Source organism: Pleurodeles waltl, chromosome 2_2 (genome assembly GCF_031143425.1).
Source record: "Pleurodeles waltl isolate 20211129_DDA chromosome 2_2, aPleWal1.hap1.20221129, whole genome shotgun sequence".
NCBI classification, from domain to species: Eukaryota; Metazoa; Chordata; class Amphibia; order Caudata; family Salamandridae; genus Pleurodeles; species Pleurodeles waltl.
In genome coordinates, this window is record NC_090439.1 from 121,929,998 (window position 1) to 121,954,387 (window position 24,390).

Sequence of the window (24,390 nt, forward strand, 5' to 3'; positions counted from 1 at the left end):
TTTAGGAATGTTCCATCTTCTGGATGTTTCCGTAGTTGCCTCAAGAGCCTATTCACCACTGATTTCCTCAGCCGTACTGCTCATGGCATAAGTATGCTGTTACTGTGCCCCAAGTATGCATCCTTAGACCTACCCTTAGCAGAGGATTAGTTAATAAGGTTTTTTGAGAATGATTTCCATATGTCGACTGTATTTAAAGATTTGTTGGCCATATTCCCCAGGATCCCGACCACTTCCTCCGATTGTGTTTTGATCGAGTGCGAACTCCATTTCAGTCGTTTTAAGTTTTTGGAGCAGAGCGCCCCATTAAGGAGGTTTGTTTCTTCCTGGGTGCATATTTTACTCTGAACTATGACTATTTGAGGATTATGGTCGCTTCCAGGATGTTCTTGAATTCTAAAATCACTCACAAATTTAAATAAGGGAGCATTTACCAGAGTATAGTCTAGGTATGAAACCACCTTTTCCGAGGCTCTTGTCCAAGCAGGCGGGATATCCAACGGCAACCTCCCATAAAGTGCAAAGAGGTGTGCTAACTCACAGCTCTTAATTAACTTGTCACAAATTTTATCTTTCTTTCTCTGGAGAGGCATAGTTTGGATGCGCAATGGGATCGCTATTTGCACATGGTCCTCACTTGGTGAGTGAAATAAATTAAGATTGAAATCACTTGACACAAACTGATAAGCAGAGTTGAAATATTTTTTTATTTGGAGCAGATGTTCTAGGAGATTATTGGCTTCCATCATTTTCTTTTTAGGATTGACATAAACATTAATAAAAATCAAAGGATCGCTTCTTTTTTTGCCCAGCCATCCCGGCGAACCATCGGGAACGCTGATCTCCCCTCTGCGGTCCTGGCAGTTTAACCATAAGTCTGGTGCTGATGTAAGTTGCTAAACCTCCTTTTGCCCTCCCAGACATGTTGTGTTTCACTGCTGGCTTGTTGAATTCCTCATAACCGATTAAAAGGAAACTCCTAAGTGCACATGTTTCCTGAAGCATTACAATATCATAAGAACCCAGAAACTGAATAATCTCTGGATATTCCAGCTTGGATTGAAGACCCCCCTATGTTCCAAGAGCAGATACTCAATGATTCTTGCCTATGAGGTGACTGCTGGGGATTAGCGCTGTTGGAATACAGGACCATTTATCCTGGGGATGGCCTTTTGTCAATGATTGCCTGAGATCCTTCTTTGGCCCTCCTCTTCCCGTATTTCTATTTTCAGATATAGTTGGACTGCCATCCCTTCTCCTGCCTCTTCTTTAGCAGATTCTTCGATATTGGACTTCCCATTTGCCCCTCGTAAAACAGACTTGGTCGATAATTCCTTCTTTTTTGAAGAATATTCCTGCACTAGCGGAAGCAGGAAATAACCTTAATTCCCCAATCATTTAGAATATTTTTCCTTTCCATAATTTGCATTGGGAGATCCAGTGATGCAAATACCACTACAGTTGGGTCCGATTGCTGACTTCCTTGGGCTTGTATACATTTTATAGCAGCAATGTCATCTGAGGACACAGGTTCCAAGTCCGGGAGGGCATTTCTGAGTTTGAGGACAGTAGAGCGGTTAAACACATCTCAGGGACCTCTAGATTTATATTCTGGATTCCATAGCAACTGTGGGGCTTGGGCCAGCATGGACTGATTTTAACTATTTACCAGGCTTGACTGTTCTGTGGGAGTGCCTACTCGATCTGACCTTGGGAGGCTGTTCCATACTGTGGCACCTCACCTCCCAACCTTGATGCCTACTCTACTTGCCTATCCAGGGGGAACCCGGTCTCTTCCTGATGAACTTTTAGGGCCCATATTGGGATGATTATTTGCCGATCCTGAGGGGCCTAACAATACCTCCTAAGTCTGGCCCTTTCATTGCCAGGGCAGGGGGTAAAGGCCTCCGAGGGCATATTGCCTTTTGTGAAGAACCTGGGGAAATTATCCCTGTATCATCATCCTGTGTTTTGCTGATGGGTACTTCTGTGATGCCTCTGGGTGCTACCTGGGTGTTCTTCCTGCCCTTCCTTACGCCTTTTCACTCTCTCTTTGTCAAATGTTGACAGGGATGGCATTCCGAATTCGTAGGATCTGCCAATTGAGTACGGTGATCTGAAGCACTTTCCTTGCGAGCTGGGACTATTGATCTAGTGGCACTTCCCCCTTTATTGATTGTTCTTCCAGCTAAAGGTCTGGGCAGGCTATGCTGATTCACCTCCGCAATTGCCAGAGTTTGAGGAGTAGCAGGCAGACCCTGGGACAGGGAGTCCTCCGCATCCTCCTTCTTATGTGAGTGTTGTGTAGCCATTTTAGTTACAGCTCCATGCACGTTATTTTAGCACACTAGGCCACTGTGCACTTTAACCTAGATATATTTTATTCGGCTTTGCATTGTTATTTTTACAATAACCATTTTTACGGTCTTGTTTTATTTTCGCCTATCTAACTGTTTTCGCCTAGACCAGCACTGTGTTCTCAAACAAGACATTCTTGATCACTCTGTGCTTCATTCAAGGCTACGGTTCGGTACATTGCCGGTGAATGTGGTAGAAGTTTAGTCTCCAACATTCAAAGAAAATACACATCCTTATGTAGGGACATTTTCTCAGAATATTAGCTGTGTTGTTATATAAACAATTCCTTGTCCATCCTACGATAGAGGGAGATTCCAGCCAGGGAACCACTACTGTATGCTGATTGCTGAACGCTTCACTACAGATGCTAACGCAGACCACAGGCCTTTGCTCAGGTATGGGGGTTGATGTCTTCCCAGGGGAACCTGAAAGGCAGCATTAGAGTTTAACATGCTGTGCTCAAATTATAACCTATATAGGAAATAGACCCTCGACTATAGTGACAATATGATAGCGTTGTTCTTATACTTCACTCTTCTCGTCACCATTTTAATAGTATCATGTTGTGTCGTCCTGGTTATTGCAGCTCACTCTTTGCTATCTAAGATGCAGTCATTTTATTAAAATAATCATTGAAACATATACTGCTTCTGTTTGTCATTTATATATGAGACTGAATTGTGAGAGAACCAGATGCGACCTGAGTGACCACGACTTCCCTGAGAAACCTAATATGTCATGCGCTCGGCTGCCCAGTCATCACTATCCCCTGGTAGAGATTAGGCACTGCTAGTTGGCCGGAGCAAAACCCGGATTTAGAGCGACAGGTGTCACCTGCATTGGGTTGGACTCAGTCTCCCACACCGCAGACGATCTTGCTGCTCAAAATCCAGTAGTCTCATTAGAATAATGAGAGCCTACGCGACATGGCACCGCCAACGTTTGGTCAGGCTCTAATTTTCAGGTTCTCCGAAGTATCTCTGTCTCATTATATATAATGACGCCTTAATACCATATGCGGAGAGGTCTGTGGTACTGAGGGTTTCCACCACAGCTGCATAGGCTATCCTACTGCAGCTAAAGGTTGTTCAAGCTTGAACTTTAAAAGGAAAGCCCTATCTGGTTTGCCGTCTCTGAACTCATAGTGTCACTATTTTGGCGAATCCACAGCAGGTACAAATAGCAGTTAATATGAGACAACCTCTAACTGCACATTTATTAGCACATGGCCTAACAGCCTGGGGGTCCAGTCACATTTGTGGTGGATGCCCATGTAGCTTATAGAACAGAACTCTTCTATTCTTGGTCACATTTCCAGCAGTTGATGGGAACACGAATACATTTCACCAATATACACCTGCGAATGCGCCTGGACAATACAGAGCATACTCATATTTAGAGATACCTCTATCTTATCAAGAACATAATAATTGGCTTGGTGGCGCCCTACCCCACACAATATTACCAGTAAGGTTAGGCCCACTACACCACATCCTGCGGTTGCAAATCTAGCAGTATCTGAGGTTCGTCGTTTATATATTGAATTAATAGTGATATATAGATGATTAGTACAATTTGTGATGCAAACACTAAATACAAACGCAGCACGTGCTGCTCCAGCACATCCACATGCAGCAACGCCAGGCATAAATCCTGCGACTGTACATTCGAATATGGGTAAAGTACCCGCCAAACGAGAGGAAACTCTATTTTGGTTAGCACAGAAAATGAATGCGCTGTAGGCAGTATTTCCCCATATGGGACCTCAGGATAAACATAGAATACTAACAATGTGCTTGCCTTTTGGGATGGCCCCTACAGTAGATAGCTGTAATACTTGGGGTACGGTGTTTGTCGCGCTCTATACAACTGCACATGGAACACCGACACTTGCCAATTTACCGGAGGTGTCAAAACAAATGCAAGATGAATACAAGGCTGCCCCGGCCCTAGATTTGGGGATGCAATTGATGGGCAATTTTGCCACAGTATCTTCAATCATTTTAAGTAACCTTAAAGGGGAAGCGGTCGCACTTGCAGAACAGGATCAGGAACGACAGCTGCCTAAAATAATAGCAGAGACCTATTCAAGTATTGGTTGAGATAGCTTAGGGGCCAGACTACAAAAAACACAATTTCAGAGTAAATGGAACAAAGATACACCCAAGCAAGCACCTGAGGGTAATAAGAAACGCTGGGATAAAAAGCAACAAACTCCTAAGAAAGAGAGGGGAGAATCTCCGTGTAGGGAGACCCACAGAATAGGTACAATCTCAAAAACAGAGATAATGTAAAAACACCTGATAGATATCAATATACAGATACACACCAATCTTGTTCCTTTCAGGACCCATCAGAAAAAAGAAATGAGAGAGGTGGGCGATCAGAGCGAAGAACAGAGTACGTGAAGCCGAGACAGGATCATAACGTTCTTCGGAGGTTTCTGCCAAAAAGGAAGAGAAACCTGCCCAATAAAAACCACTATTTAAAAAGAAAAAAGTGGCAGCAGTTGCAGTCCAACATGCCACTCAGGAAGAGGGTCCTCTTGAAGAACAAGAATTGGGCTCTAGCACTGCTAGACAGCAAGGCAGAGGTCACAATAGTTCACCAGAATCTTCTAGAGCATCTGGAGGTGAAAGCAACTGATGACTTCATACAAGTAGAGACTGTGGACATGCGTGCCTCCACGCCTGACAGGGTGCACAAAGTAACGTTACAGCTAAAAGGAGACATTCAACGCATAATAGACGCTATCTTTTGGGATCGCATAGTGAAAGTATATGATATCTTGTTGGTCGAACAAGATTGGCCACCTGACTTTGTCCATACCTGCCCGTATGGAGAAGAAGTCATTAAGCCTTCCTTCTCGCCCCTTGTTCCAGAGGAACTCTCTGAATCCTATTCCATTGAATGGGCTTTAGCAAAAGCACCTGCATTATACAGAAATCACGTGGGATGGGATAAAGAATCCCCCTACCATGTAATTCCAATTAAAAGGGAACCTCAACCACAACCGCAGTATCCTATAAAACATGAAGTAAAAGCACCAGTGAGAGAAATACTCACACAACTAGAGTACCAGGGCATAATTGAACCCTGTGTCTCGCCAATGAATAATCCACTATTCCCAGTAGCTAAGCCAGACCATTCATACAGAATAGTCTTAGACTACAGACATTTAAACAGTCATACACGCACTTATGCTATACAGAACTCGCAGAGCACAGCGCTAATGAACAACATAGTGCGTAAAAAATATAAAACAACACTGGACATTTCCAATGTTTTTTTCTGCCAGAATATAGCGCCTGAGAGTAGAGACTTAACAAGTTTCAGAGCACTAGGCTCCCTGAAAAAGTCTGTTGCTTCCCTCAGGGGTATAAGAACAGCCCAGGACTGTTTGCAGCTCGTGTCACAGCTTTTTTGCACGAGATTGACCCTGATGCATTGTCCTATGTAGATGATATCTATCTTATGGATGATGACTTACTACAACATTTAAGATGGGTAGCCCGCATTGTTGTAGGATTTGCCGAATTTGGCTACAAATTCAACTTCAAAAAAACAAAAATAGCCTTCCTCAGCGTCCTGTTCCTGGGATATGAGCTGTCAAGTGAAGGAAAGAGCCTAGCGCCACAATTCTTAGAGAAAAGTGCACAGTTACAACCACCAAACACGATTTAAAAACTTCAATTTCTATTAGGTTTCCTAAATTTTGGCAGAACCTTCATTCCAGATTATGCTACACGCATCAAACCTTTATATGATTTGATATGTCCCGACTTTTCAAGTAAATTCTGGACAATTGAACACACACGCATTCTTCGAGAGTTGCAGACAGATATGCTTGCAGCACAACACTGACATACGAGGGACAACAAAACACATTTGGTCATCAGAATAATAGCTGGGGCCATCGGTTTCACCAATGATAAAGGTGAGACAGTCCTGATTGCATACAAATCACACTTATACTCAGTGGCAGAACAATGCTTTGCTCCCACTGAGACAATTCTCACTGCTGTACAGATGGCTGTCGTTAAAGAAAGACCTCTTGCCCAAGGAAAACGCATTATTGTCGTTTCGCTGATCCCAGCCCTAGAGGCTGTTACAAAAGCTAGCGTTGCAAACACAAAAGCACTACATCCACGTTGGATACAATGGGCTACGTCTCTGACAGCCACTGATGTAGACTACATTTTTGACCCAAACCTACAAACTCAAGAATTCTTACAATATGAAATAAAATACCCAGTCCCAGCAAATACATTGCCTATTGAACAATATCATAGAGTCATGTACACCGATGGCTCAGCACAACCTGCAATTGGAACTAACCATCGTAAGTGGCTACATGGAGGGCGATAAATTCTGTCCTCTACATACCTTTACGCAAACCCTAGGGGATTGCACAGCACAATTGGCAGAACTAAAAGCTCTGCTGTTGGCATTGGAACACACGGATCCTGCACAGCTTTCGCTGATTGTTTGTGATTCGTATAATTGTGTTCAGTCCTTTAATGAATACCTGAATTACTGGCGCCAGAATGGGTTCAGAGATTCTAACGGCAACACCATTAAACACAGACTTCTGTGGGGGAAAGTAGCAGACTGGAAAGATACACTACCAAATGTCCATGTTGTACACACACTTGGACACCAGCGTGTTGGAATACAAGTTGCTGGAAATATACTGGCTGACAAAGCCACAAAGTCAGCATTGGCACTAGCCACTGTAGCTGCAGTGACTCGCTTGAGTTCCAAACTGGACGCAGATATTTGGGCTGCCGTGAGAGCTACGACTGATGGTAAGCCCTATCCTAAAGGATTTCCTAATAAATATACTTGTCGAATGGGGGATCGCCTGAATGCTGAAGTTAGAATACCAGGTGTAGGCGTGAGGGACATCCCCAACAAAGACAGAAGACCAGGGTTGATTAAAGCAGCGCATTATGGGGTGGCATCTGCCCATGCTGGCGTGTCGGCTACAATTTCGATTTTGCAGGCCCGTTATTGGTGGCCAGGTCTTTACAAAGAGACCAAGCAGTATGTCCTTTGTTGTGACATCTGTCAACAAATTAAAGTTTCAACTGCCAAACGCCCGCCACAAACACCCCTCTTAATTTCTAATAAACCATTAAAATGTGTGTACTTGGACCACTGTGGTCCCCTAATACATGATAGTGCATGCAAATATATTTTAGTCGCTGTTGATTCATGGTCCAGATTTTTATGGGTGTGGCCACAACGCTCGGCTGACGCTCGGACTGTTAATAAAGATTTGCGATTCTTTATCGGTACATATGCATTTGTGGCTTTCCATTCGGACCAGGGACCTGCTTTTGCCTCAAGGGCATTCAGGGACACCATGGCTTCATTGGGGGTCCAACTCCAGTACTCGTTTCCATTTCATCCTGAGGGAAATAGTGTTGTGGAGTGATTAAACCGTGAATTAAAGCAATCCTTAACAGCCAGAGTCCTAGGTACGGGTCGTAGTTGGCTTAACCACCTGTATGGAGTCCAGAGAGCACTAAATAATCTGCCTAGACGGTTCCCGGGGGGTTGTACTTCATATGAGTGCATATTCGGAGGAGGGGGCATGGCTAGCCCGGACGTGGAGTGCACGCCATTGTCTTGAAAGGCCTGCGTGGGAGGAAGGAGCAAACTGGACCGCGGCGCTGCTGTTGTGGGTGGCCTCCGGCAGCAGTGGAGTGTGGTGTGCTACTGGAGGTGGGAGCGGAACAGACAACAGGTGACTCTCTGTAGCGACCACAGTGACTGAGCGTCAGGTGGCTGAGGGAGGAAGTCGGGCCCAGCCGCGATACCACGAAAGCCGTGGCGGAGTAAATGGCCTATACTTGACCCCTTGATATACGCTGCGGTCAATGGCGCACACATTTACAGAATCTCCTGATCAGCTTTGCAGTATGGTCTCCTGAAAGTGCGGTGAGGTTCCTGGTGGTAGGGCTGCTCGTGCTGCTGCGCAGTGGCACCCATAATGCGCATGCAAGTGGGCCTAACCCAGCCTTAGCGGTGGCACCAATGGTACGTCCTATTGAAGGGGGCAGTCAAGGCAGGACCTGTGGCAGACACCCAGGGCTGCTCGGCGTAACTGCGCAGACCCCAGAATTGGCAGCACATCTTCTCTGATCAGCTTCGAAGTTTGGCCTCCTGAACAGGAAGAGGGGTTCCCGGTGGTTGGACCGCTTGTGCTGCTGCACCGTGACCTCTATAACACGCATGCAAGCGGGCCCAATCCAGTCTTCGCTGTGGCACCAACAATATACTCTACTGAAGTGGGCAATCACAAACAAAAAGACTTATGATGGCCCCTCCGGGCTGATCGACATAACTACACGGATCTCAGATCTGGCAGCAAGTCTCAACAACAGGCTGCATGGGTGGAGCAGTTGCATCAGCCAAATTGTTGAAATGGGAGAGAAGCATACATTGGCAGGCCCGTGCTAAGTCATAGCATTGGCACAACCTGGAATCACCAAAATGAAATGCTTTCTAGGTTGCTGAGCCGAAGTGGCGCCCGTCGGGTCTCCCTGTGTGGACACCAAGAGAAAATACCCAGTGACAGAAGTAACGATTTAAAATACTCCCTGTTGATCCCGCAGACTGTTAATATGGCAGGAACTGGCCATCTCTGTTCTGGAACTGGGGCTATGAGCATGCAGGAGGCTGCAACACAAGACAGTCAAAAATTAGACGCTGTTTTAGCAGCAGTGGAACGAATCGGCAGCTCACTGGAACAGGCACGCGCTTCACTAGAGGGCAAAATAGACAAAGTGGCCAGCGACCTTACCTTGTTGCATGCTGATCACCGTAAATTATCAGAAAAGACAAATGGATTGGAAGCACGAATCAACGAATTAGGACCCTCAATTTCAGGCTGGAAAACACTATGGAGGACGCTATGGTCCACAGTAGTGAATTGGAGCGTTGTTTCAAGGACGCAGAAGGCCGCACCAGAAGGAACATTATACGAGTTATTGGCCTGCCGGAAGGAGATGAGGGTCATGATGCCGTTGCAAACTCTGAAGCCTGGCATCGGGGATTGGTACAGGAGGGGACCCTGACATCATTTTTCTCAGTGGAACGGGCCCACACGATCCCAACTAGGTCGCGGCCACCGGGAAGTGGTCCGCACCCCTTTATACTTTGCCTACTCCATCATGCGGACAGGGATGCCTTTCTTCAAACTGTTAGAACATCTCCACCGCCTCGAGTGGATAACGCGCAGCTCATGCTATTCCCAGACTACACATTAGCGGTGCAAAAAGTTCGGGCCTCCTACTTACCCTTAAAACGTACACTCCGAACTCTGAACCTTGAATACTCTCTTTTATTCCTGGCCAAGCTACGCATTATCACTGAGAATAAATCCCACTTCTTCACCACGCCAGAAGCAGCATGGGAATGGCTAGAATCTACAGGCTGCACTAGCGAGCGACAGCCGGAAGGGAATCCACCAATGCAGCGGAGAAGACGCAATCTCACGAGGCACGACCGCAAGGCACGCGACCCAGCCCCGGAAAAGGTGAAGCATGTCCCTGGATTGGAGCAAATCATACAGGAGTGCAGTGAGGCGTTGCAATCGGCAGCGGCCATCAATAATTCCACAGCTGCTTCTGAAGCAGAAACTGAATATTCGCAGCTCAATAATGAGGACCTGGCTACTCCGGACCAATTTTCCGGAATGAGCTCGCCAATATATCTGGGAGTGACACCCGAACAGCAGATGAACTCTTCTAATGTTCTCCTACATTACCCTTAACATACAGTTGATCCTTTGAGAATACATACTCTCACCCCATATTATGTAGGTAGGCTCAGCAGGGTCTGCCTACGGATATTTAATGTGACAACAAACTGATAAATTGGAGAGGTAGGGGAGAACTTATAGGACATTTACTTAATGGGACGCAAGCACCTTCTAGGTGCCTCTGATAACCACAGGCATCAATTCCTATTGGCCCGCACTTAATCACTTACAAATACCGGGGCATGTAGCCCACCACATGTTCATCTCCAGTTCCTCTAGCCCACGACACGCTCCTACTAGTGGAGAATTGCTATGTATAATTGTTCTGTTTATCTTAAGGGTTATTTGGTTTGGGCAGATACCGGTTGTCCCTCTGCTCTGATGGTATTTTGTTTTTTAGAGTTGATATGGAGACCATGTATTATAAGCCTGCTGAAGTGCTGGAATCCCACTAACTCACAAGTAGTTCAGTCTTTGCGATCCGCTCAATTAATTAGTTGCCCTCACTATCTACAACTGCCATGACTATTTACATGTTTCTCACTTGGAATGTGCGCGGTATACATACGCCAAAACGACATTACTCTATATACTACTACCTTAAGAGACACTCAGTGCATGTAGCTTTTCTGCAAGAAACCCACTTGGCGTTCCCAGAGGTGCCCCACCTGCAGTGACGATGGAGAGGACAGTTGTATGCAACAGGTTACTCTACCTATGCTAGAGGTGCTCTGATTTGGATTAAACCAGGCACCCCCTTTGTAGCGGAGGACCACATCATTGATGATCAGGGGCGCTACGTGATGGTGTGGGGGAGATTAGCAGGGCAGGCTATAGTACCGGGCTCGATATATGCACCTAACCTGGACCAGGCCTCCTTCCTTCACTCCTTGTCCACCCAGCTCTCGAGTGGGAGTGATTACCTCTGCTTCCTGGGAGGAGAGTTCAACGGTGTACTGGATCTTGAACTGGACCGCTCCTTTCCCCTACTGCCCACGGCACCCACTGTGACAGCCATGTGTGCCTTAAATACTTGGACTACAAATTGGCACTTATTAGATGTATGGCATCTCTGCAACGTCACAGACAGAATCTACTTAGATTATTCCGCCCCCCACTCTTTACATGTACACCTCGACAGGATACTATGCACACATAATTTATACTCTACAGTGCTAGACACTGACTACTTAGACCACACACACTCAGACCATAATCCACAATGGGTGCAACTAGTATGGGATACCTCTCCCGCAACGGTACACACCTGGAGACTCTGACCCGAGCTTTTGGAAGATGCCGCATTCAGAGCTCCGCTAGAAGAGATAATTCCTGACTATTTTGCACATTATGGGGGCACGGCATCTTCTGGGCTAGTGGAGTGGGATGCCTTTAAGGTCTTTATTAGGGGCCACTGTATGAGCACGCAGTGGAGTCTGCAACGCTCAGTGGAAAGTGAACTCACTCGGGTGTAGCGGACCCTCCTGTGCCCTGACCGGGAGATTGCCCAGAGTCCTGCGGGAATTGCACAATTATCAACAGCAAGGGCTGAAAATGTATCTCTTTTGGAGAAGCTACGATATCTTAATTATGCCACTCGTTCTTCACGCACCCACGCCTCTGCGGACAAGTCGGGCAAGCTCTTGGCCTGGCTGATCAGAAGAGACCGAGACCATGGCCCAATCACGGAGATTCGTTCAGAATCTGGCTTAGTGCTCCATACACCTTTGGAGATACACTCGGCGTTCACGGGATACTATGGGGCGCTGTATGCCTCGTCCGCATCACCGACCCAGCAGTCCTGTGTGGACTTCCTCTCCTCCATTAAGCTGCCCCACTTGACAGAGGCTTTCTGGGCCATACTGGAGGAACCCTTAGAGCTCTCCGAGATTCAGGCTAGTATACATGAGCTGGCTTCGGGCAAGACCCCTGGACCGGACGGTCTACCTGCAGATTTCTACAAGGCCTTCTCCTCCACCCTAGCACCTCATCTCCTTAGCACTTACGAGGAATCTATACAGAGAGGATCCCTGATGACATCGCAAAATGAGGCATTGCTGGTATCTCTCCCCAAACCAGGCAAGAACCCACTGGAGCTTGGCTCCTATTGACCACTAGCAATGCTAAACGCGGATTATAAAATACTGGCCAAGACGATGGTGATGCGACTGATGCCTATGGTGCTGGAACTTGTGCATACCGACCAGAATGGATTTGTTCCAGCACGTGACACCTCCAACAACAACCAACAACTATTTTGAGTTATGCACTGTTCGAAACAAGACTGGCTGCGGGCGGGATGTCTGGTTCTTGATCTGGAAAAAGCCTTTGATTCGCTGGAATGGCCATACCTTTTTTGGAGTTCTGCAACGATTTGGCTTGGGGCCACAATTCCTTCGCATGGTTAGACTTCTGTATACTAACCCTCAGGTTAGGGTCAAGACTGGGGGTGTATCTCTGAATCAGTTGGAGTACGCAGAGGCACAAGGCAGGGCTGTCCCTTATCCCCATTACTGTTTTCCCTTGCCATGGAACCTCTAGCGGTGAGGCTACGTGAGCGGGGCCTGCACTGGAGCATTGTATTAGGGGACGGCCCACATACTATATCCCTGTGCGCAGATGACCTCTTACTGTACTTCAGAGATATCACACAAATCCCCACAGCAGTTGAGACAATACTACAGCACTTTGCTACAGTCTCCGGACTGCGAGTTAACTGGGCCAAATCCTGCATTTTTAAATTTGAGCCTAGTCTCCCTGACCCGGGATTGCGCCTTTCTGGGGTGGCCATCCCATGGCAACCACACACGTTTCGATACATAGGCATCTATATCTATCACCGCCAAGAAGATCTGTTTGAAGGAGACCTGGGAAGAGCGGTGACATCCATCAGGTCCCAGATGAACGTCTGGCAAACACTGCCACTTTCCGTGGCAGGACAAATAGCACTCCTAAAAATGATTGTATTCCCACAACTCTTATAGTACTTCTCCAACCTCCCATATTATATACTGGTCAGTTTTTTTAGGGAATTGGAACCAAAGTGTAGGAAGGTGACTCTGTATGCACTATTTCAAAGTAAGGAATAGTATGTACAGAGTCCAAGGGTTCCCCTTAGAGGTAAGATAGTGGCAAAAAGAGATAATACTAATGCTCTATTTTGTGGTAGTGTGGTCGAGCAGTAGGCTTATCAAAGGAGTAGTGTTAAGCATTTGTTGTACATACACAAGCAATAAATGAGGAACACACACTCAAAGACAATTCCAGGCCAATAGGTTTTTGTATAGAGAAATATATTTTCTTAGTTTATTTTAAGAACCACAGGTTCAAATGAAAGGTATTGCAGGTAGGTACTTTAGGAACTTTGAATAATCAAAATAGCATACACAGTTTTCAAATAAATCACATATAGCTATTTTAAAACTAGACACAGTGCAATTTTCAACAGTTCCTGGGGGGAGTAAGAGTTAGTTAGTTTTTGCAGGCAAGTAAACCACCTACGGGGTTCAAGTTTGGGTCCAAGGTAGCCCACCGTTGGGGGTTCAGAGCAACCCCAAAGTTACCACACCAGCAGCTCAGGGCCGGTCAGGTGCAGAGGTCAAAGTGGTGCACAAAACGCATAGGCTTCAATGGAGAAGGGGGTGCCCCGGTTCCAGTCTGCCAGCAGGTAAGTACCCGCGTCTTCGGAGGGCAGACCAGGGGGGTTTTGTAGGGCACCGGGGGGGACACAAGTCAGCACAGAAAGTACACCCTCAGCAGCGCGGGGGCAGCCGGGTGCAGTGAGCAAACACGCAACAGGTTTCCAATAGGTTTCAATGGGAGACCAAGGGGTCTCTTCAGCTATGCAGGCAGGCAAGGGGGGGCTCCTCGGGGTAGCTACCACCTGGGCAAGGGAGAGGGCCTCCTGGGGGTCACTCCTGCACTGGAGTTTGGATCCTTCAGGTCCTGGGGGCCGCGGGTGCAGAGTCTTTACCAGGCGTCGGGATCTGAGGAACAGGCAGTCGCAGTCAGGGGGAGCCTCGGGATTCCCTCTGCAGGCGTCGCTGTGGGGCCTCAGGGGGGGCAACTCTGGCTACTCACGGTCTCGCAGTCGCCGGGGAGTCCTCCCTGAAGTGATTGTTCTCCACAAGTCGAGCCGGGGGCGCCGGGTGCAGAGTAGCAAGTTTCACGCTTCCGGCGGGAAACGCAAGTTGTTTTAAAGTTGCTCCTTCGTTACAAAGTTGCAGTCTTGAGTGAACAGAGCCGCTCTCCTCAGGAGTTTCTTGGTCCTTCTAGAGCAGGGCATTCCTCTGAGGATTCAGAGGTCGCTGGTCCCTGTGGAAAGCGTCGCTGGAGCAGGGTCTTTAGAAGTGGGGAGACAGGCCGGTAGAGCTGGGGCCAAAGCAGTTGGTGTCTCCATCTTCTCTGCAGGGTTTTTCAGCTTAGCAGTCCTCTTCTTCTTAGGTTGCAGGAATCTGAGTTCCTAGGTTCTGGGGAGCCCTTAAATACTAAATTTAAGGGCGTGTTTAGGTCTGGGGGGTTAGTAGCCAATGGCTACTAGCCCTGAGGGTGGGTACACCCTCTTTGTGCCTCCTCCCAAGGGGAGGGGGTCACATTCCTATCCCTATTGGGGGAATCCTCCATCTGCAAGATGGAGGATTTCTAAAAGTCAGAGTCACTTCAGCTCAGGACACCTTAGGGGCTGTCCTGACTGGCCATTGACTCCTCCTTGTTATTCTCATTATCTCCTCCGGCCTTGCCGCCAAAAGTGGGGCCGTGACTGGAGGGGGAGGGCAACTCCACTAGCTGAAGTGCCCTGTGGTGCTGTAACAAAGGGGGTGAGCCTTTGAGGCTCACCGCCAGGTGTTACAGTTCCTGCAGGGGGAGGTGTGAAGCACCTCCACCCAGTACAGGCTTTGTTACTAGTCACAGAGTGACAAAGGCACTCTCCCCATGTGGCCAGCAACATGTCTCTAGTGTGGCAGGCTGCTAAAACCAGTCAGCCTACACTGGTAGTTGGTTAAGGTTTCAGGGGGCACCTCTAAGGTGCCCTCTGAGGTGTATGTTACAATAAAATGTACACTGCAATCAATGTGCATTTCTTTTGCTGAGAAGTTTGATACCAAACTTCCCAGTTTTCAGTGTAGCCATTATGGTGCTGTGGAGTTCGTGCATGACAGACTCCCAGACCATATACTCTTATGGCTACCCTGCACTTACAATGTCTAAGGTTTTGCTTAGACACTGTAGGGGCACAGTGCACTGGTGCCCTCACCTATGGTATAGTGCACCCTGCCTTAGGGCTGTAAGGCCTGCTAGAGGGGTGACTTATCTATACTGCATAGGCAGTGTGAGGTTGGCATGGCACCCTGAGGGGAGTGCCATGTTGACTTACTCATTTTGTCCTCACCAGCACACACAAGCTGGCAAGCAGTGTGTCTGTACTGAGTGAGGGGTCCCCAGGGTGGCATAAGATATGCTGCAGCCCTTAGAGACCTTCCCTGGCATCAGGGCCCTTGGTACCAGGGGTACCAGTTACAAGGGACTTACCTGGATGCCAGGATGTGCCAATTGTGAAAACAAAAGTACAGGTTAGGGAAAGAACACTGGTGCTGGGGCCTGGTTAGCAGGCCTCAGCACACTTTCAAATCAAAACTTAGCATCAGCAAAGGCAAAAAGTCAGGGGGTAACCATGCCAAGGAGGCATTTCCTTACACAAAGCTACGTGAATTCATCTGGAATAAAGGACGCTGAAGAGTTGCACTTAAAAAACGGTATTTGCCAATAGCACAAGGTGGTCTTTTAGCTCCTAGTTTAGAACACTACTATTTGACATCCCAGCTCCAGTGGGTATCCAGATGGCTGGCGGGACTTCATCTTAATGACACAGCTACCATCAAAAAGCCCTGGACTCTTATGCGAGTGACACATTTGTTCCACCCACTCACACGCGTGGCATTACCAAGGGAACTTTACCTCAGGGTGGCCTGTCACTGTTACCGCAGGTCCTTGCAGCTCACGAAAGGAATTGTTCTGTTCACCCCATCGCTGCCGCTCTTGGGTACTCCTCGTGGCACTGGTGCCACAACTGACGCCAAACTGCGAACATGGCATGCTGCGGACCTGCACACTCTGGGCAACTTGTATAACAAGGGTAAACTGATTGCATTCCCCACCCTAGCCGCTGATACTGGTCTCCCAATGGGACAGTTCCTCCTATATAATTAGCTGTTACGATCTTTATCGAGTAGATGGGGAGATATGACAACGGCTCCCCCAACTCACTTAATAATACAATATATACAGGTGATGGGACAGGGTAGACACTTGATCAGATGGTTCACGGACGCACTCCGAACCCACACGACGCAGGAGCAAGACACACTGCACTCTGCCTGGGAGAGTGAATCATTCTCGCCCTTCACTGATTCACAGTGGAAATCAGCCCTCTAGTCACGCCACTATCCCCCGGAACTCCAGATTTCGGCTCATACAATTCTACATTATATATAGAGCATATCTTACGCCAACTCGCATTAACAGATACTTTCTCCGCTTTGACGCAGCCTGCCCCCGTTGCAAACAATTAGATGCAGATCTCTTACACATGCTGTGGGCTTGCCCTTCCTTACATATCTACTGGGTAGCAGTGAACACTCAATTGTCAGCATGCACAGCACGTACAATACCACACACATGGGAGACATGTCTACTAGGCTTATTTTCCAGGGGCCCGCATCACAGAGCCACAGCAAGATTTTTAGATTTGGGACAGCTAAAAGGCTGAAAACTCACAGATGGAAGTCTGCTGAAGCGCCCACTGCAGCAGCCTGGAGACAGTCAGTTATCATTTGGGCAGGAGCCGAGGGGGTTCCGCTGAGACAGGAGGACACACTTTGTCTACGGAAATACTGCCTGCCAGACAGTTGGGAAAGGATGCTAACACAATTACAAGCACCAGACACAGACCCGTCTCAACGGGGACGAAATAGTAGGTCAGATAACCCAGCAACCTCTAAACTTTTGGGATATCAGGAAACAGGGTAAGGATACATTTGCAAAGTATCATGCCGTAATCAGAACACCCGGAAGCTAAAGATACTAGACATATGGAGTTAATAAGCAACTCAAAATGAAAAAAGACTCTCGCACAGCACTAAAGGGATTCCGCACACACGAAGACAGGGAAATACTGTTATTAAAACACTTGTAGACGAAGTTCTCCATAGTTCACAAATGTTATTGTTCTTATTTTGTTATTAACACTGGATCTGCATTCATCTATAAATGTACAAATGTTAATGCACCCTAATGGAGAGACAGAAGAAATAGAGCAACAAGACCACTAGCACTCTGCGCCTTAGCCCTGAGACCTAGGCGCCATTTTTACAAAGCAGCTATGTTTAGGTCCACGTCAATCCTTCAAGCTCAGTTACGTATTGCATATAACAGGGTTACCAATATTTTCTACTCCCTAAAAAAAGTGATAAAAGCACCAAGTGATGTCAGAAATATTCATGAACTTACCAAATATATAACAGATGTAACTGACTACTATACAAATACTGTCACTGAAATATGCTGTTCTGTTATATTTGAAATAACAATAATAATAAAAAGATTCATGAAAAAAAAAGAGTGCCGTTTCGGAACTCGAATGTATTTTCCGGATCTTGATGGTCCTGGCGTGGAGGCAGCAGAAACACCTTTTGACATAAATGAACGTGTCACTGTCTTACAGGAATTGCAACAGTTCTGTGATGATAATTCTTCCAACAGTGCCGCCTCCACAGGAATTAAGGATGTACCTGTAACACCTACCGACTGGATTCCCAGAGTCGGGGATCTTGTACGTGAAAAGGTCGCTGTGAAAAAAGGAATTTGGTGCTTCTTATTGAGCACCAGTCCCTGTATTGGGGATACACAGTACCAAAACTGTCATTCTATTGCCGTTGGCAGGTGCCAAAGAAAATCATTTTGTCTTTATCGACAATGTCAAACTACACCATGTGGCCCATCCTGCACAGCCGACCAAGAGGAACATCCAGTAGTTCCAGAATCCCTCTCACTACTGGCAAAGAAGTTCCTCTACAAGTTGCTTACAACAACACCGACACCTCTCCGAGCTTGGGGAGGGTGGAAGATGATTTTCCACTAGCTCCACTAACGTCAACTAATTTAGAAACATTTGACCAAGTTAACTCAACTCCAACACAAACGGGTGGGGCTATCTATAATGTGCCACCATAGGAAACACCCAATCCACCACTGACAACGGCTCCGTCATTTGCACAAACTGCCTCTGGATATTTTGCCGACTTCAACAATGACTTCTCAGACTCATTCGCCTCTTCGACAGCTGACTTGTCAAGTACACATAAGCTAACAAACTGGCTTAAAGAAACTTATTTTATTTTTCCATGGAACTATCTATGGCTTTCTTTGACTGTCTTAGCCTTTTTACTTTGGATTGGTTTTGTCATCACCTTTTTCTTACTAATACATGGTCACTTTCTTCCTGAAAGATCAACAGTTGAACTGGTGGAGGAGTTTTAAAGCCACATTTTTCATCTCACAAAGTCCAAAGAGACTCATCTTTTGTGAACATTTCCGCAGTGCAAATTCCTGATGGGATTGTATGGGACAAAGTAATGTTTGATATATATGGTCCCACGAAGTTATTCAAATACCGTATGTGTTCAAATTATCAATGAATGATATAATAATACCAGGCATTGTTTCTGACGATTTGGATGGAGGACAGTTAATTCTATGATGACTTAATTGCAGTACTATACTGTCTTTGAGAACGAAGATGTTTACCAATTTAAAGAAAATTATGGTGATATGTTTTGCTATAATTATTATGGGCACCATTTCATACATAGAGCGAGCAGCCCCAGAACTGTTTTTAATTACACGCAATAGGAACATTGTCCGTCTTTGCCATAGGGGAGTTCTAAAACATATTCTGAAAAGTTTGCATTTTTTTCTAGGCACAATCAAAAGAATGCTGAGTCATATTATTTTAAAGTACCATCCACCAAGGATATACATATATTGATGACCAATACGAAATGTATATATTCGGAATCCTTTGTTTCCCGATTATCGATAGAAGGCTATGAATATTGGCTGAAAACGGCTGATCTCGAAAGTGTGTGGGGAACTAGAAATTGGCAAATTATTGGAAAAGAAGCCTTCTTTAGAGCATGCCTTATTCCTGTACAAATGTTTTTTTTAAATGACACCCTACAACAGACAAGTTGTTTAGGCTTGGCTAAAATTAGGGAATGCCCAGTATACCTGCCCGCAAAGTTTTATAAATGGCAAAAATATACAAATGCAACTGAAAATGAGCTCAATGAGTGGGTCTAGAATGGTACATTTAATGCCTCACTGACACATCCGGGCGGGTGGTTATTGTGGCCAATATATACCAATGGGTGTCATCAACGTTTTATCAACTCCTCTGGGGGTTTTAGGACGAGTAGGCCAGACCCTCGCTATATATGTTCAGAGCATGCAGGCATAATTACAACATATAGGGCCTCATTCCGATGACCAGGGCCGGGGACGGAGGAAGCACCGCCAACAGGCTGGCGGTGCTTCTGGCGCAATTCTGACCGCGGCGGTAAAGCTACGGTCAGAAAAGGGGAACCGGCGGTTTCCCGCCGGTCTTCCCCTGCCCCAGGGAATCCTCCACGGCGGCGCTGCATGCAGCGCCGCCATGGGGATTCCAACCCCCTTCCCGCCAGCCTGTTCCTGGCGGTTTACACCGCCAGGAAGAGGCTGGCGGGAACGGGTGTCGTGGGGCCCTTGGGGGCCCCTGCAGTGCCCATGCCACTGGCATGGGCACTGCAGGGGCCCCCTAACAGGGCCCCATCAAGATTTTCAGTGTCTGCAAAGCAGACACTGAAAATCGCGACGGGTGCAACTGCACCCGTCGCACCCCAGGAAATCCGCCGGCTCATTTCGGAGCCGGCTTCATCTTTGCTGGGGCTTTCCCGCTGGGCCGGCGGGCGATCTTTTGAAGATCGCTCCCCGGCCCAGGGGGAAAGTTAGAATGCTCCCCGCGGTCCTTTGACCGCGGGGCGGTGATTGGGTGGTTTCCGCCCGGCGGGCGGCGCCCACCGCCTGCCGGGGTCAGAATGACCCCCATAGTGTGGGAAAATTATGCCAGCAATGGCTAAAATCATCCTCACTAGACGCGGTTAGAGAACACCCCAGTCTCCTGTCTAACTCCACTGACGTACAAGATTTCTTGTTAGGTCCCAGAACACCACGTAGGAAGCGTTTCTTATATGCAGTTTATAATGAAATTTGGAAACTTTGCCAACAAGACGCTGCTGCCCGGTTAAGGCAAATAGATCAGGAAAATCTACAAAAGGCATTAGCTGTTGTGGATAATGGGATTAACACCTTGTCCGACCGGATTTATACCATAAATAATATTGTCTCTTCTGCTATAGACATTATACAATCAGATATGTCATCATTATATCATGCACAGAGTCAGATCAGGTCCATTATGCAGTTGGGTTGGACGCTTCAAACCTTGAAGGCAGGTCGCGTTCCATGGCAGCACGTCAGTGCAAGGGAAATATTTTCTTCCTTTAATCTAACGCAACAACAACAACTAATGGCTAAGAAGGAAGCGACTTATGTCATGCTTAACATCGAAAAATTAGAAAAATTGCTTTTTACTGTGGCCAAAATACCGCCTGCTGAGTGGTTAATACATGGGGTTATTAATATTCCCATTTCAATGCTTCAATTCACCTCCTGTTTAAAACACATTCTGGTGAGCAGATATGAAAAGCTAGGAGATAATTACATTCATGAGGTGTGGGAGCTTCCCTTCTTGTACAAATGCTTCAGTGGCATGAAAGAAGTCTTTCTTAGCGGTAGTGAATGCAAGACTACAGTCAACCATTTGAAGGTTTGTAAACAGCTGTCTTTGCACGGGCGTGTAACGTGTCTGTTGCGAACTTGGCTTGTTATCTGAAGGGAGTTCCAGTCCCCTTAATTAGACAAACGTTCCAGGTGCTTTCAAACAGCAGCTCATCCTCCTCAATGGTGAAGACTGTTGTGGCATGCGAGACGAAATAGTTTACGTTGTTTCGGTCTCTAAGGTAATTTCATGCTTCGGGAATGCACTCTTTCCCCCCACTAGAATTAGGGAGGTAGCTGATATTTGGCCTCTCATTGCTACTTCAAATGTGAATTTTGACAAGTTAAGCAGACTCAAGGCTTTACTGTTTTAAAAGCATGTGCCCCTTACATCTGCACACAAGACCTACGCACTTCAAGTGGCAAAGTCATCAGCAGAAATACAGTCCCTGTTAAATACAAACTTTCCGAGACACTTTGGTGAACTCGTGGGATGAATACTTAATGTGTCCAGTACAACTGGAATCGCAATCTTTTTCAAAGCTTTTGGTTCTGGTTTCGTTTACACCTTCTCCTCCATATTCGGTTTGATACCTTCAGCTATCCACTCAATTTTCGGTAGTATTTTGGGGGGATTTCCAATAACTTTGGCTTTATTAGTTGCATCTTGCTGTTGCTGTTGTTTATGCGCAATGGCTGTCCCGCCACAATGAGGAGAAATGACGGCACTCCCATCAGCGCAGCTGTGTCGTGAGCGTATGATGCAGTACTTTGGAGCAACACTCCTGGAGCACTTGGAGTGTGGCTGGTCTTTGTCATTCAGACCGGTTTCGCATTGTGTGCAGCCCATGTTTCGATGCCTCTGGTGCCCTTTCGAACATGCACTGGAGATCTGCCTTTCACAGCAGCGCTTGCCTGCAGTAAATGCTGAACTGTTGATGTTCTCGCTAAAGGTTCATTACCGGACATGCACATTGAGGTTGCGTTTGCTGTGTGAAGCTAGTTATGAGTTACCCTTATGGAGGAAGTTGTTCACAACTCATCAATGGGCACTCCACTGGATGCCGCCTTGGTTGACACTGGGTCTATGGAACACACCTGCTCCTTAATCCTTTTTGGCGAGGACTTTCCGGCTTTGACATCTGCCGAAGTGGAAGATCTCCTGTTCTCCATGACTTGTACCTAGTTTGGAACTGTTCTAACTTGACATGTCTTTTAAAATGTGGTTAAAAGTCACATGCTTAGGCTTTAAATTGACACGTAGGATGCTTGTGTGTCCTTTTAACTTGACTTGGTTTTTATGTATGTCTTAGGTTGAGCTTTTTAGCAATAACATTTTTGCTTTGGCTTTGAACCACTTTCAACCGACAAGGGGAGGGTGTTGTGTAGCCATTTTAGTTACAGCTCCATGCACATTATTTTAGCACACTAAGCCACTGTGAACTTTGACCTAGATATGTTTTATTTGGCTTCACATTGTTATTTTGACAATAACAATTTTTATGGTCTTGTTTTATTTTCACCTATCTAACTGTTTTCGCCTAGACCAGCACTGTGTTCTCAAACAAGACATTCTTGATCACTCTGTGCTTCATTCAAGGTTACAGTTCGGTACATTGCCGGTGAACGTGGTAGAGGTTTAGTCTCCGACATTCGTAGAAAATACACATCCTTACGTAGGGACATTTTCTCAGAATATCAGTTGTGCTGTTATATAAACACTTCCTTGTCCATTACACGACAGAGGGAGATTCCAGCCAGGGAACCACAACTGTATGCTGATTGCAGAACGCTTCGCTACAGATGCTAACGCAGACCACAGGCCTTTGATCAGGTATGGGGGTTGATGTCTTCCCAGGGGAACCTGAAAGACAGAATTACAGCTTAACATGCTGTGCTCAAATTATAACCTGGATAGGAAATAGACCCTCGACTATAGTGACAATATGATAGCGTTGTTTTTATGCTTCGCTCCTCTGGTCACCATTTTAATACTATCATGTTGTGTCGTTCTGGTTATTGCAGCTCATGCTTTGCTATCTAAGATGTTGTTGTTTTATTAAAATAATCATTGAAACATATACTGCTTCTATTTGTCATTTATATATGAGAGTGAATTGCAAGTGAGAGAACCGAATGCGACCTGAGTGACCACGACTTTCCTGAGAAGCCTAATATGTCATGCGCTTGGCTGCCCAATCATCACTATCCCCTGGTAGAGATGAGGCGCTGCTAGTTGGCCGGAGCAAAACCCGTATTTAGAACAATAGGTGTCACCTGCAGTGGGTTGGACTCAGTCTCCCACACCACGGACGATCTTGCTGCTCAAAATCCAGTAGTCTCATTAGAATAATGAGAGCCTACGCGACATGGGGTTCGAATCACTTTCATGAGTTCCTCAAAGGTTGCTTGCAGTTGTACCTGACTATCTACTACCTCCTTACAGGAGCAAATAGTAAAGTCATTGGGTTGATATTTTTGTATCCTTGTTATCAGTGAGTTTAGTTCCTATAGCTTACCATCGATTCCTGCCACAAACACAGCCAATGTATTTAGCAGGTCCACCTGAATGTCCATTTTATGGGAATGAAACTGTAGGGTTGTTACTGTTGTCTTCATTGAGTTAAGGATTGGAGCCCATATGTCCATTGCATGAACCGTGGTGCCTGCAAAATCTTTGATCTCGCTTCTTTGGATTACCCCTGGGATATCCTGGCACCCATCGCTGGTCTGAGGAGCTATCCCTAGATTCCGGCCTTGCTTGGAAGCGCTTGTGGGTACCCCCTCTGGTTCTACACTTTTTGGACTGAAGGCGGGGAAGTAATGAAAGCTGGATCTGAGGCCCCATATGGGGACTTGGGGCTCTTCTTTTTCCACAGAATCCAGGGTCTCATCTTCTTCACTGGTTAGGCTAGCTAATCAGTCCTTACAAAGAAGAGTGGGTTACTGATTGGTCAAGCTTTTCAACATGTCCGGGTGATATGAGACTGAGCCCTGACTACTTAAGGGCGCTGGCCCCTGTGGTGTCCTCCCAGGGCCATAATCATTAGACTCTCTCACCATGGGTCTAACGTTTATGACTCTACTCTCCAGAATGTTAATGATGGGGGAGAGTGGTACTGGTGGAGGCGGTACTCTTTCCTCCACAAGTCCCCCTCTTAGATCAAAAGCCTGGGCCGGGATGGGGGGGGTGTGGGGGTGGATTCATGATGCTCTATTATCCTGCTCATCACCCAAAGTAGTCTGTTATTTTGCGGGACTATATTGATACTGGAGGTTGACCAGTATATCTATCCTCCCTGGTCTAGGCGACCCCCCCAGACTGAAAACTATCAGTTGTTGCCATATCCAATGCTTTTTGATCTTTCAATACCTTCTCAAGATTTAGC